Source organism: Amblyomma americanum, chromosome 2, assembly GCF_052857255.1.
Source record: "Amblyomma americanum isolate KBUSLIRL-KWMA chromosome 2, ASM5285725v1, whole genome shotgun sequence".
Lineage (NCBI taxonomy): Eukaryota > Metazoa > Arthropoda > Arachnida > Ixodida > Ixodidae > Amblyomma > Amblyomma americanum.
This window is the reverse complement of record NC_135498.1, coordinates 5,943,942-5,954,085: the sequence shown is the minus strand read 5'-3', so window position 1 is coordinate 5,954,085 and position 10,144 is coordinate 5,943,942.

The window sequence follows — 10,144 nt, the reverse complement described above, 5'->3', positions numbered from 1 at the left end:
ATGAGAGGAAGCTGAAGGAGCGACCGGCAGACCAGGTGGCGTACGTAGACGCGGCGTGCGGACAGCACGGGGCGGCTGTATCCGCTGTGGTCGACGGGGCAGGAGTACCAACGGTAGCGGCTTCGAGCCGCACAAGAGATGCCAATGCGGCGGAAGAGTTGGCGATAGCGCTCGCTTGCGTCGGTACCAAGGCCACGACGATTTTAAGTGACAGCAAAACTGCAGTAAGAAACTTCGCGAAAGGAAGAATCTCGGAAGAGGCCAAACACGTCCTCGAGGCGAGGCCGATAGAACGTAACATAGAGATAATATGGATCCCAGCGCATGAGTCTATTGCAGGAAATGAGGCTGCACACGAGCTTGCCCGAGCTCTCTATCACCGGGCGGCCGCAGAGCAGCCCTCTCGCATAGACATGAAAGATGGCCTAATTTCATACCACGAGATCACTGAACATTATAAGCTGAGCAGGAGGGTCTATCCGCCGCCCGACCGTTCCCTCGGAACAGAGGAGGCAATTGCGTGGAGAAGATTGCAAGGGGGGAATCATATAAGCCCCTTCTGGGTATACATCACAATCTCCAAAGAGGAGAACGACCAATATTGTATAACGTGCGGGGAGAGGGGCACTCTCGACCATGTCATATGGGAATGTGCTGGAAGCCCGGGCGCCGAGCAAAAGATAGAAGATAGAGAAGCCTGGGAGACCTTGCTGCGGAGCGAGGACCCCGCTAAGCAGCGACAAGCCATCCGCCTGGCGGCTGAGGCCGTGAAGCGACAATGTGTCTTCACCAGACCTTAGTTTGCGAGGCTCCTAAGTAGGGCTCCCTTAGGCCTGCGTGCTGGGGGGTCCGAAAAGGAGTTTCATTTCGGTGGAAATAAACGTTTTGATGATGATGATGAAGCGACTGGTACACCAATGGCGGAAGTGCGCCACCGCTGGTGGTGGTTACATGAATATTTGGTGTGCATACTTCGAAAATATATTCTAATATGGCATGTTTGAATTTCATTACTTAGTAACAAAGTAACAGGCTTGGCGACAAACACCCCTCGTGTTTGCGGGGATAAACTTGAGGCCTTAATGCCACTGTTGCGTATATGTCGCTCTACTTGAGGCGCACACCTGGTCAATAAGTCGGACACCTAGCTACTCGTCGATGGCTATTCGGGCAATAGAACAACACATTCTGCACTGTTGCATCGAAAACTTTGTCAGTCATGATGTCCTGTAGTGGTTAGGAAGACCTATGTCAGGAATCAAGGAGCGCATCCACCGCAGAAGTGTAATATTTTAATGTCAGCGCTATCACCTCATACCTAACCGCTTTCGCAGTTTCGGGATTACCTGGCGTCAATGCTAGGCGATTAAACTATTTCCAAGGGTAGGAAGACGTTATTTAGAACTTTTTTGTTGGGCTCGATGGTGCGTCTAAATTGTGCTAGATGCCAGTCCTGCAAAAAGTGCCAGCCACGGTTTCATGAGAGAAATATTTTAGGTAAAAGCAAAGATACTAGGGCAAGGGAACTACTGGAGGCATTTCATATAAGAGAGGTGTTTATTGTGTTAGCGACGGTGAGTCTATAGAAATCGGAGATGGTATATCTTGAACGATTCTGTTGATAGTGGTGTGTGTGAACTGGTATCTGCACGTGCTCTGGTTTTTTCCTTATATTTGCTGCGCTGCCAGTGAATAAAGTTAGATTAAGTTTAGCGCTATTCCTGCGTGCCCCTTTCTTGTGTTCGTCTTGGTTGCGCTACAGTTCTTTGATCGCATGGCAGACGTTAGCATACGTGAATTTTTCCCTGTCTTAGCAAAGGTGACCGTGTGGTCATTGGCCTGTTAGCTCTATGGTATTAATATGACCGCATACTAAGCTTGCCAAGAGTTACAAAGCCGCCGTTGCAAAACTAGGGCCTTTAATTGAAAAGCCTTCCCGCCTTCGCAATGCATCTTATACTCGGTCAAACGCTCCATCCACAGTGTGGCTTTCATGGTTTGTCCTTCCACGATGTTTTTGTTTTTACTGTGGCAAGAATAAGCATTGTGCCAGGAATGAAGCTAGCGACTAAGTACAAAAAAATGCGCGTGCGGGGCTTTCCGTAATAACCAGCACAAGCTTGATTTCATTTTGTCCCGTTTATTTCAAACAATGGTCCTTGAGGCAAGAAAGGGCGTCTGCCTCCCGGAGATGGATAAGAAAACGCTCCTTTGTTCTCGCGGGGCCCCGCGACAAGGTCTACGCACCGAGGAGCTCGTTGCGAGGCGCTGTGCGTAGCGCGATCCACGGAGAAGACTTCGTTCGTCGCAGCCACTTCCACTGCACAAAAAATCACGGCCGGCTTTCTTGTCCTTTACTGCGCAGTCACGAGACATTGCGCACTGCTGCTGAAGCTAGCAGCAGGTTACCCAGACACGCTGCAAAAATAGTGTTTGGTCACATGTGTTTAGCGTAGAGGCAGAGAAAAGTGTGCTGTGGCTACCCGTTTTTACACCTGTTCCTGAGAGTAAACATCTTCGGACATGCACATTCCTCTCAGGGGGAACACATGAGCGGTGGCCGTGCTATTTCGGAGCTAGCCATGCGTTCGGCACGGTCGAAAATCAAGGAAGAGCTCGTGATTTTAAACGCATTGTAACTCTATGGTTAGGCTGCAGACGTATATACTCGTGAGGCGCTTTCCAATAAACTGTTGAAAGTCAGCGCTTGTGCCGTCATACTCTTTCTTTGTCCGTGTCTTTGCAGCGCTGTTCTTCAAAGATGTGTTACCAACAAGCCCGCTCTTCACAGGCTCGTGATAAAGCATCTCGTAAAGATTGGCTCAATCAGCACAACTCACAGTGTCATGAACGCTCATCATTTCTAAAATTAAAACGTAAGATGTGTTCTGCTGACTGGCATCAACTTTCCGGCAGCTCGTTCCCAACCCAAACTATAAAAAAACAAATAAAGGCTAGAAAAGAGTGGATGACAGGCGCGCTTTTGAAACAAATAAAGCAAAAGAATAAAATGTTCTCTCATTTTTTCAAACACGACGCCCGGATGATTTAATTAAGTTTAAGAAGTTTCGTAACAAATTAAATTCTGATTTAAAGAAGGCTAAATCTCTTTTCTATATTAATAAGTTCTCGTCTATTTTGCACAACCCTAAATTACTTTGGCAAGGTATTAACGCCATCATAGGGAGCAAGAAAAATGATCTTCCATGTGAGCTAAAAATCAATGGGGTGAATTATGCCGGTATGTCACTTGCAAATAAACTCAACGAACAATTTTTAGCTGCCGGAGCATACCAGCCTTCAGTTATCTGCCATTTAACTCGGACTGTAGACACTTATTTGCCCTCCTGCAGCACTGATTCTATATTTCTGTCCCCCACTTCAGCGGATGAAGTTGTTTCTATTATAAATGCCTTTAGAAACGCGTGCTCACCTGGAGACGATGAAGTAGCTGTTTTTCCTATCAAATGTGCGTTAATATTATCGCTGGTCCCCTTACGCATATTTGTAATAGAATGCTGCTCTCTGGTGTATTCCCTAGCAAATTAAAAGTCGCACGTGTTGCCGTGATATTCAAAGGTGGCAACAAAAATGTCCCGAACAATTATCGTCCCATTTCGGTATTGCCTCTTTTTTCAAAATTAGCTGAGCGTGTTCTCTTCAGGCGAATAAATAAGTTCTTACAAACTAAGCATCTAATCTGTCCCCAACAGTACGGTTTTCAGGCCGGTAAATCAACTCAATCAGCTCTGTTAGATATTAAAAACTCTATAATTAACAATTTTGAGAATAGGCTTTTTTCTGTTGGAATTTTTCTTGATTTGTGCAAAGCCTTCGATTCTGTGAAGCATTCAATACTACTTCATAAATTAGAGACTTATGGGATCCGTGGAGTTGCAAATGCACTTTTGGAGAGTTATTTAACTGCACGTATCCTGTACATTCAGATTCATGATGCAAAATCTACTTTTGGCACGATAGATGTCGGTGTCCCTCAGGGTTCAATTTTAGGACCACTTTTATTTATTTTATACATTAATGACATTGTCAACATTCCAATAACTCCTAATATTATTATATATGCCGATGATACTAATGTCTTTTTTTCTGGCTACAATCTTCAAGTACTTGTACGGCAATCTAATGCCTGGCTTAACGAGTTAGCGGTTTGGCTCTCTGTTAATCAACTTCACTTAAACGTCAGCAAAACAAAATTTATGCTCTTTCATCCTAAAAACAAACATTTAGATTATCGCGTCAAACTAGCTTTAATGACTTGAACATCGAGCAAGTTTATAGTTGCCGCTTTCTAGGTGTGTATTTTCGCAGTGATATGGGGTGGACAGATCATGTAAACTGCATTAGTCTAAAAATGGCCAGGTCTATTTGTGTTATCTATCGTATTAGGCATCTACTTCCACTACAGGTTAGAAGACAATTATACTTTGCCCTTGTTAATTCCCATCTTGTATACTGCAACCTGGTGAGGGGAACTGGCAACAAAACCGATTCGTATAAATTACTTTCTCTTCAGAAAAGAGCTCTACGCTCATTATGTTCAAGCCCAGTTGTCGATAATAATCTCTTCGAAACATTTAATGTTCGCAATTTCTTTCATTCCTACAATTTGAGTTTGGCTGTTCACATTTTTTATAAAGTAAAACATAATTTAAGGTCTTTCCAAAATGCTTATAATTCAAGAAATGTTACGTATGGTTTACGTGCGGTCGCCTTATCCACTGAAAGACCTAGAACAAACTATGGAAAACAAACTATAGATAACCAAATTGTAACATTGTGTAATGCTTATCAGTCTCTAATAAAAATCGCCGTAGAAAGTCATAGTGTATCTGCTTTTAAGAAAAAACTGAAGATTCTTTTTCCTGTTTAAATTCAGCTAACTTTGTATATTTTGTCTTTTGCGTTGCTTCCTTTACTGCCGAGTGTGCATATCGTGTTTTCTGCCAATTGCTGTTTATTATCTTTGCATCGTTTTCTCAGTGTTTGCTATTTCTATCGTATAACTTTTGTCGCTTGTTTTGAAAGTGTCTTTTTTTTTGTCATGCGGCCACTGTTCGATGTATTATTCGGGGTGTAGGGCTCGTCAGGAGGTTTGCCTCGTCTTCCTCCTTTTGCCTCACCTCGAGGGCGTATTCTATTATATGGCCAAATAAAAATACTACTACTACTACTACAAACCATTTGCGACAACATGAGAAGGTAATTTGCGTTCTCGCCTCAGGCGACATAATGACAATAAACACTGCGTTCATTTAGGAGTAAAGGGCAATTTTATCGCATTCTGCTATGCGGTGAAGCACTGTTGAGGATGCAGGTGAGGTGATTTATTTCCATAACCCTTGCTATTCCAATTCACAATAGAAAATTGCAACGGATTCAGTGCTGACAAAATTTTCTTATCCGGCAGTCCTAACTTCGTACGCTTTGAAAAGTATTCAGTTTATCCCTGCTTAAGGTAACACGATGGAGTCATCATCCTTTTTATTCAAATAAAATTTAAATTATAGTGCTTGTCTGGACTTGCCTAGAATATCATCTAAAAGCATCCTAAGCCTAAACGTATGTTAGGTGGAAAAGAAATGCAGTTGTTGAAAATAAATTGAGTTCATCTTACTTTGAAGAGTCCCGGCTTCATTGCAATCCGGAAGTGGGTTTCGCAGCACTGCTATAGAAAACAAGCTTTTCATCGATGCTACTAAAGGTAGCTTTGCCACACTCACCGCCACAAACTTGGACAGCTGGAAAAACCGGACTTGCCCAGGACCGCAGTGGTACTCTGAATCGCTTCTGATGAAGGACCTTAGTGTTGAACTTGACGCTGGTTAGAGCGTACGAGCTTTGAGTCGAACTCTTCACTTGGGAGTGAAACACGTACCACTTTTGCAGGCTGAGTGTTCGAAACTGGGTTTGCCCCCGAAAGGGCCCAGCGGGGTTTGCGGAGCCTCCTCCAAGCACACAGCCCTGAAGAAGCCGGGCGCCGGGCCGAGGGAAGTCTCGTACCCATCTGAAAACCGGTGGGTACCAGGCGGCACTGGGGATCGAACCCGGTACCTCCCGAAGGCCGCGCTTGCAGCTTTCTTTGTGATCTACCCGTAGCGCCGTATGACACAGGTGCATAGGTCGTTCCTTCCTCGAGCAAGTCAAGGAAGAGCCACGAGGAGGCAGAAAGAACCTCAAACCGATGACAGAAATGGAGGACACACATAAGCGCGCTTGCCCAGGACGCGCGCATGAACGGCGATCAGGTTATTTGGAGCAGGGGGAAGAATTATGCAGAGTGCGTAACTAGACGACGCGCCCTTTACTTCAGCCATCATTTAACCCAACGATGCCCGACGCCACAAACCGGCCAGAAGGAACTACGTCACTTATCGACATTCGGTCTTCGCCACACACGTTTCGCGTTTAAATTTCGTCCAGTCGTCCTGTACCCTCACTGTATTCTAGGTACCCGCACGAGTTCCCTAACGTCACACTTCGCCTTGAAATGGCCAGCTGGCTGTACTGCTTCTTTCCAAACATCAAATAAAAAAATACACATAAGCTCCGCCTTAAGGGTATGACGCCATAGCGTAGTGGGTTAGGTTTCCCATTATGAGCAGTTTGACTCCTCTGAACGCATTTTTTTTCACCTGTTTCAATTAATTGATCAGTTACACATTCCTCATTTTCTTAATTAGCATCATCAAGCATTGGCTTTTCATTCTGTGCATTGGACACCTTGAATCACCTCTTTCTAAGTTTTTCATTTTTTTTCATTTAATTAATTACAATGATTTCATTAACTCGCCATCGCCTATCACACACCAATCAATCACCAATAACTAGAGCACCAAATTTTCATTATACGATTTTTTTTTACGCAGCCTTCGATTATTTCCGACACGCGGTGCCGACTACTACTACGCCGACGGATTTTCGACCGAACGCGCAAAAACTTAGCTGCCTAATATCCTCAGCAGCGTTGTTAAATGAATTATGCGTTTTGCGAGCGACCGCTAACAGTTTCTTTTAAAGATAAAATCATTTCACCTTTAGCTCAACTATAATCTCTGTCTCAAGGCTTCTAGCATAAAACACTTGTCCACACAAAAATTATATTTCGTTAATCTAGAGCCCTCATCAAACGTATATGTAATCAATACATTCAAATCCCTTCAATACAAAGCTATAGGATTTAACAAAGCCTTTTCGAAATTCCGAGATTAGTTGAATAAAAAGTGCTATCAGTTTTCCCTGTCTGAAAAAAAAAAATGGGTCGCTTTCATTCACCTCGCCGTTCATATTTTCAGTTTTGTCGCAATTTATGATCACTCTCTGCCTCTGAAGATTGCATTTTTACGCACTTGGATCAAGACCTAAAAGTTCCGCCCATATTCACTCAATATAGCTTACTTCGTCATTAAGATTTTTTTCCTTGCCTATCTGTGTTTATTTATTTATTTATTGATACTGTCAGCCGTAAGGCCGTTACAGGGTGGATGCATATAACTCAAGGAGTACACACAGCCACAAGTACCAATTTTATACCAACTTATATGAAATCATCTTGCCAGCAGATAAAGCCACAAGTGCGTCAGATAGGTAAGTGTTCATAATAATACGCTCGGTTTCAGAGCACCGAGGATCGGACCCTCGGGTAAAGAACATAATGAATGACAGCAATGGCAAATGGTTTCTATAGGCTTAAATAACGGGACAGATAAGTTTCAAACTGGTGTAGATTGTCCGCTTGTAAAATGTCCTGAGGCAAGGAATTTCATTCAGCTATGGTTCTGGGAAGAAGGAGTACACAAAGGAATTGATTCGGGCCGTCAAGGGTGTAACCTCATCTTTGTGAGAAAATATGCGTTTGGCTGCTACGTCCTTATTTAGGCTAGACAATACTTTCCTCGCAGCATATTACGCAGCTTGTACTTTTCATTTCATCATTGTCACCTGAGTTATTGCAGCGAATCATGGGGGCACACATACTCAACTCATCTCATACCTCTGCTACGCTTACAGAAACGAGCACTAAGGATTATAACATTTTATTCATTGCATCATCCAAGCAACAATCTGAAGAAATTCGAGTACTAAAATTTTCCGCTCTACGCGACTACAAAATCTTTCTTCTGGTAAATTGCATGTTAACAACTCACTCTCCACTCCCGATTAGCTTATTCCCTTTGCCTGTTCGCAACACAAGACACGCTGCCAACGGTAATTTTAATCTTCCGATCCATCACAACACATACGGTGAGAGATTGAGTTAATTGGGACGAAAGTCTGGAATACATTGCCACTGGAAATAAAGCTTGCCAGAAATTTTAAACTGTCTTCGAAATTATATTTCTTGCATAATCAAGTAATGACGTGATTTCTCTTTTGTGTTTCTGTGTTTGCATTTTGTCTGAATTCACCCGTATAGTTTGCTGAAATGCTGGTTTGCAGCTTCCTTATACCTTTGCCCAAATGCCTTGTTTTGCGTCCGATCGGACACTGGATGCTTTTGCTGTCTTATTTCTCTGTTTTAATTTTTCTTTTTTTACTTTACATATTTATGCGGTTGCCTAAATGTCTTGTTTTGTATTGGACCGGACACAAGCCATGTAGGCTATCGGTCCAAGTATTTTGTACAGATTTTCCTTGAATTATGAAATACAGCTTCTTTTGATCTGATTTGATCTCACAGCTCTAGAAGAACGCTGTTTCAAGTAGACGCTTGTGCTCAAATTGAAGTGGTTATTATATAACAGATAAAACATTTTTAGCTGGCAACCTTCCTTCGCTTTGAAAGTTGAGGCAAGTTTAGTTCACGAAGCATGTCAGTCACTGAATCTGTAAATCTGTATTTTGACAAAATGAACCTAGCCGCCCTTCTCTGAACTTTTTCGAGCCTTTCAATTTGGTTTTTCTGATGCGGATCCCATATGACGCTCGCATATTCCAGTGTCGGTCGTACCAGTCCGAGATAGGCTGTTAGTTTTGCTTTTGTGGAAGCAAGGTTCAGTTTTCTTCTTATTAACCACAGTTTTGTTTCGGGCGAGCATCATTGTTCGAACGAGCTGCCCCATCCCACTACATCGGTTCGAAACCCAAATGAGCCTGTTCACGAATTGACGTCCTTTTTTATTATAAATATCACAGCCTTGCAGCATTAGCTTCCTGTTATGGTTAGTAAACAATTTGTACGATGTGAATTGTTCAAAGTGCTGTAGTCTGCGCTCTAAAATTTGAACTATAGTGATTCACCTTTACTATGTTGATAATAACAGTTTACGGTGACTGTTGGTATATGATACATTTCCTGGATCTTCGACGTTGGCGCTGGCGTGACACAGCGCCAGGCTGGTTGGTCAACATGCAGTCACGTCACACATGACGTCACAGCAACGCGCAACGCCAAGTGGTCCGAATGCAATGATGTGACGAGTGACAGCACAGTGACGTAACGCGCGCGCAAACCGAGAAGAAAATGAATAATAATCAATAAACAATATTGTATTCCCCACCGCAAACAGCTGCTGTTGAATCTCGTGTTACACAGTGGCAGCCGTACTGCAGGTTTTATTACTCAACTGTTCTTCACCACTATAACTCCTGATAAGGGCGTTGAGGGGATGTTAATAAAGGAATAAAGAATTAACAAAATAAGCAAGCACTAATGATACCTGCAGACAAATTTGCACTGGACACTAGCATTTATCATTGCTCCCCAAAACAGCTGTGCTATAGTTTAGAACACATTATTCAGTTTCTTCACGAACTGCACATCAATGCGTCGAAAGAGGCCATCTTTCTGACTTGACAGAGTAATTTGCATGCAGGACGCCTTAGCACCCCATTTCAATTACTATAGCGCAGAAATGCAGGGCGGTCGAATGCGGCGGCACAATTTCTTGGGCGGCAATCTCTTCTACGAGCGGTGGAATAGCGCTGTGCAAGCTATCAGTTAAATGTGACGACTGTAGCCGGCAGCCGTGCTTTCTTAGCCATTACTGCGCGCCTCTTGGGGTTTGTTCGAAAATGTGCCCGTGACCACACAACGCGTAAGGATTACGCACGGGCCGTGGCCGTGCGTATAACGCAGAACGCTTCCATCCATCTTCGTTTGAGAGTTTAATTTTCTGCCCTGCCG